Source organism: Sapajus apella, unplaced genomic scaffold (genome assembly GCF_009761245.1).
Source record: "Sapajus apella isolate SASKATOON/1434 unplaced genomic scaffold, GSC_monkey_1.0 scaffold47, whole genome shotgun sequence".
Taxonomy (NCBI): Eukaryota; Metazoa; Chordata; class Mammalia; order Primates; family Cebidae; genus Sapajus; species Sapajus apella.
Genome location: NW_022436987.1, coordinates 3,194,005 through 3,200,004, shown reverse-complemented (window position 1 = coordinate 3,200,004; position 6,000 = coordinate 3,194,005).

Below are 6,000 nucleotides of genomic sequence, written 5' to 3'. Positions count from 1 at the left end.
AACCCTTACTGTTCAGCAGCTGCTGCAGGTGAACCCCAGGCAAGCAGGGCCTGGAGTGAACCTCAGCAGACCTACAGCAGAGGGGCCAGACTGTCAGAAGGAAGGCCAAGAAACAGAAATAACCTCATCATCAACAAACAGAACGTCAATCTGAAAGATTTGAGACCGAATCTGAAAGCCAGCAACTACAAAGTTGACAGGTGGATAAATCCTTAAAGATGGGAAGAAACCAGCACAAAAAGGATGAAAACACCCGAAACCAGAACACCTCTCCTCCTACAAGGGATCACAACTTCTCACCAGCAAGGGAACAAGGTTGGAGGGAGAGCGAGTGTGATGAAATGACAGAATCAGACTTCAGAAGGTGGGTAGTAAGAAATTTCTGTGAACTTAAAGAACATGTTGTAACCAAATGCAAAGAAACTAAGAATCTTGAAAAAAGATTTGATGAAATGCTAAAGAGAATGGACAAAATAGAAAGGAATATAAGTGAATTGCTGGAGCTGAAAAACGCAACACAAGAACTTCGCAAAGCATGCACAAGTATCAACAGCCGAATTGACCAAGCAGAAGAAAGGATATCAGAGGTCGAAGATCAACTCAATGAAATAAAACAGGAAGGCAAGACTGGAGAAAAAAGGGTAAAAAGGAATGAACAAAGTCTCCAAGAAATGTGGGACTATGTGAAAAGACCTAATCTACATTTGATAGGCGTACCCGAATGCGACGAAGAGAATGAATCCAAGCTGGAAAATACTCTTCAGGATATTATCCAGGAAAACTTCCCCAACCTAGCAAGGCAGGCAAACATTCAAGTCCAGGAAATACAGAGAACACCACAAAGATATTCGTCAAGAAGAGCAACCCCAAGGCACATAATCGTCAGATTCACCAGTGTTGAAATGAAGGAGAAAATACTAAGGGCAGCCAGGGAGAAAGGTCGGGTTACCCACAAGGGGAAGCCCATCAGACTCACAGCAGATCTCTCAGCAGAAACCCTACAAGCCAGAAGAGAGTGAGGGCCAATATTCAACATCCTTAAAGAAAAGAACCTTCAACCCAGAATCTCCTATCCAGCCAAACTAAGCTTCATAAGTAAAGGAAAAATAAAATCCTTTGGGAACATGCAAGTACTCAGAGATTTCGTCACCACCAGGCCAGCTTTACAAGAGCTCCTGAAAGAGGCTCTACACATATAAAGGAACAACAAGTACCAGCTCAACTAAAGGGCAAAACAGCCAGCTAGCACCAAAATGGCAGTATCAAATTCACACATAACAATATTAACCCTAAATGTAAATGGACTAAATGCCCCAATCAAAAGACACAGACTGGCAAATTGGATAAAAAGACAAAACCCATCAGTGTGCTGTATCCAGGGAACCCATCTCACATGCAAGGATACGCAAAGGCTCAAAATAAAGGGATGGAGGAAGATTTACCAAGCAAATGGAGAGCAAAAAAAAGCAGGAGTTGCAATTCTCATCTCTGATAAATTAGACTTTAAAGCAACAAAGATCAAAAGAGACAAAGAAGGACATTACATAATGGTAAAAGGATCAATGCAACAAGAAGAGCTAACGATCCTAAATATATATGCACCCAATACAGGAGCACCCAGATACATAAGGCAAGTTCTTAATGACTTACAAAGAGACTTAGACTCCCACACAATAATAGTGGGAGACTTTAACACCCCATTGTCAACATTAGACAGATCAACCAGACAGAAAATTAACAAGGATATGCAGGACTTGAACTCAGACCTGGACCAAGCAAACCTAATAGACATTTACAGAACTCTCCACCCCAAATCCACAGAATATACATTTTTCTCAGCACCACATCACACCTACTCTAAAATTGACCACATAATTGGGAGTAAATCACTCCTCAGCAAATGCAAAATAATGGAAATCGTAACAAACAGTCTCTCAGATCACAGTGCAATCAAGTTAGAACTCAGAATTCAAAAACTAACCCAGAACCGCATAGCTTCATGGAAACTGAACAACTTGCTGTTGAATGTTGACTGGATAAACAATGAAATGAAGGCAGAAATAAAGATGTTCTTCAAAACCAACGAGAATCAAGACACAACATACCAGAATCTCTGGGACACATTTAAAGCAGTCTCTAGAGGAAAATATATAGCAATAAGTGCCCACATGAGAAGCAAGGAGAGATCAAAAATTGACACCCTATCGTCAAAACTGAAAGAGCTAGAGGAGCAAGATCAAAAAACCTCATAGGCTAGCAGAAGACAAGAAAGAACTAAGATCAGAGCAGAACTGAAGGAGATAGAGACACAAAAAACTCTTCAAAAAATCAATAAATCCAGGATCTGGTTTTTTGAAAAGATCAACAAAATAGACCACTAGCCAGATTAATAAAAAAGAAAAGAGAGAATAACCAAATTGATGCAATAAAAAACGATAAAGGGGATATCACTACAGATTCCACAGAAATTCAAACCATCATCAGAGATTATTACAAACAACTCTATGCACATAAACTAATAAACCTGGAAGAAATGGATAAATTCCTGGACACTTGCCTCCTCCCAAGCCTAAACCAGGAAGAAGCCAAAACTCTGAACAGATCCATAACAAGGTCTGAAGTTGAGGCAGCAATTAAGAGCTTACCACCCCAAAAAAGCCCAGGTCCAGACGGGTTCACAGCCGAATTCTACCAGACATACAAAGAGGAGCTGGTACCATTTCTTCTGAAACTATTCCAAACAATACAAAAAGAGGGAATTCTTCCCAAATCATTTTATGAGACCAACATCATCCTGATTCCAAAACCCGGCAGAGACTCAACAAGAAAAGAAAACTTCAGGCCAATATCCATGATGAACATAGATTCAAAAATCTTCAATAAAATACTGACAAGCCGATTGCAACAGCACATCCAAAAGCTTATCCACCATGATCAAGTAGGCTTCATCCCGGGGATGCAAGGCTGGTTCAACATACGCAAGTCTATAAACGTAATTCACCACATAAACAGAACCAAAGACAAAAACCACATGATTATCTCAATTTATGCAGAGAAGGCCTTTGACAAAATTCAACAGCCCTTTATGCTAAAAACCCTCAATAAGCTAAGTATTGATAGAACGTATCTCAAAATAATAAAAGCTATTTATGACAAACCAACAGCCAATATCATACTGAATGGGCAAAAACTGGAAGCATTCCCCTTGAAATGTGGCACTAGACAAGGATGCCCCCTCTCACCACTGCTAGTCAATATGGTATTAGAAGTTCTAGCCAGAGCAATCAGGCAAGGAAAAGAAATAAAGGGCATTCAAATAGGAAAGGAGGAAGTCAAATTGTCTCTATTTGCAGACGACATGATTGTATATCTAGAAGACCCCATCGTCTCAGCCCCAAATCTCCTGAAACTGATAAGCAACTTCAGCAAAGTCTCAGGATACAAAATCAATGTGCAAAAATCACATGCATTCCTATACACCAATAACAGACTTAAAGAGAGCCAAATCAAGAATGAACTGCCATTCACAATTGCTACAAAGAGAATAAAATACCTAGGAATACAACTAACAAGGAATGTAAAGGACCTCTTCAAGGAGAACTACAAGCCACTGCTCAATGAAATAAGAGAGGACACAAACAGATGGAGAAGCATTCCATGTTCATGATTAGGGAGAATCAGTATCGTGAAAATGACCATACTGCCCAAAGTAATTTACAGATTCAACGCTATCCCCATCAAGCTACCAATGACCTTCTGCACAGAACTGGAAAAAAAAACCTTAAACTTCATATGGAACCAAAAGAGAGCCCTCATAGCCAAGTCAATTCTAAGCAAAAAGAACAAAGCAGGAGGCATCACGCTACCGGACTTCAAAGTATACTACAAGGCTACAGTAATCAAAACAGCATGGTGCTGGTACCAAAACAGAGATATAGACCAACGGTACAGAACAGAGGTCTCAGAGGCAACATAACATATCTACAACCATCTGATCTTTGACAAACCAGACAAAAACAAGCAATGGGGAAAAGGATTCCCTGTTCAATAAATGGTGTTGGGAAAGCTGGCTAGCCATGTGCAGAAAGCAGAAACTGGACCCCTTCCTGACACCTTACACTAAAATTAACTCCAGATGGATTAAAGACTTAAACATAAGACCTAACACCATAAAAACCCTAGAAGAAAATCTAGGCAAAACCATTCAGGACATAGGTGTAGGCAAGGACTTCATGACCAAAACACCAAAAGCATTGACAACAAAAGCCAAAATAGACAAATGGGACCTAATCAGACTCCACAGCTTCTGCACAGCCAAAGAAACAGTCATTAGAGTGATTTGGCAACCAACAGAATGGGAAAAAATTTTTGCAGTTTACCCATCTGGCAAAGGGCTGATATCCAGAATTTACAAAGAACTAAAACAGATTTACAAGAAAAAAACAAACAAGCCCATTCAAAAGTGGGCAAAGGATATGAACAGACACTTTACAAAAGAAGACGTACATGAGGCCAACAAACATATGAAAAAATGCTCATCATCACTGGTCATCAGAGAAATGCAAATCAAAACAACATTGAGATACCATCTCACGCCAGTTAGAATGGCGATCATTAAAAAATCTGGAGACAACAGATGCTGGAGAGGATGTGGAGAAATAGGAACACTTTTGCACTGTTGGTGGGAGTGTAAATTAGTTCAACCATTGTGGAAGACAGTGTGGCGACTCCTCAAGGACCTAGAAATAGAAATTCCAAGCCGGGCGCGGTGGCTCAAGCCTGTAATCCCAGCACTTTGGGAGGCTGAGGTGGGTGGATCACGAGGTCAAGAGATCGAGACCATCCTGGTCAACATGGTGAAACCCCATCTCTACTAAAACTACAAAACATTAGCTGGGCATGGTGGTGCGTGCCTGTAATCCCAGCTACTCAGGAGGCTGAGGCAGGAGAATTGCCTGAACCCAGGAGGCGGAGGTTGCGGTGCGCCGGTATCCCCCATTCGCCCCCACCCCGGGAAAAAAAAGAAAAACCCCCCCCCCAAAAAAAAAAAAAAAAAAAAAAAAAAAAGAAATAGAAATTCCATTTGACCCAGCAATACCATTACTGGGTATATATCCAAAGGATTAGAAATCGTTCTACTATAAGGACACGTGCACACGAATGTTCATTGCAGCACTGTTTACAATAGCAAAGACCTGGAACCAACCCAAATGCCCATCGACGATAGACTGGATAGGGAAAATGTGGCACATATACACCATGGAATATTATGCAGCCATCAAAAACGATGAGTTTGTGTCCTTTGTAGGGACATGAATGAACCTGGAAACCATCATTCTCAGCAAACTGACAGAAGAGCAGAAGATCAAACACCGCATGTTCTCACTCATAGGCGGGTGTTGAACAATGAGAACACATGGACACAGGGAGGGGAGCACTACACACTGGGGTCAGTTGGGGGGAAATAGGGGAGGGACGGTGGGGGGTCGGGAGCTGGGGAGATATAGCAAGGGGAGAAATGCCAGAGGTGGGTGATGGGGAGGAAGGCAGCAAATCACACTGCCACGTGTGTACCTATGCAACAATTTTGCATGTTCTTCACATGTACCCCAAAACCTAAAATGCAATAAAATAAATAAATGGGGAAAAAACAAACAAACAAAAAAAAAAACTGTAGTATTTCCTATGACCTAGCCTTGGGAGACTTAGACATCTCATCCACCTTTGTTACTGGTAAAACAAATGACTAATTTCAGTCCAGATTCAAGAGAAGGAAAATTAGATTGCATCTGTCAATAAGAGAAGTAGCAACAACGTTATAGCCATCTCCAGCCTACTACAATTCCTCTGGCCACAATTATTTACATATTTCCTACATGTCAAATTACATTTATACCTCCCACAATCCTCTAAAATATCATACTATTACAGCATCACAATTAAGTCCATCATTATGGGATCTAAACCAAGTTCAGGCATGGGTGAGGTTCCTTGGACAAA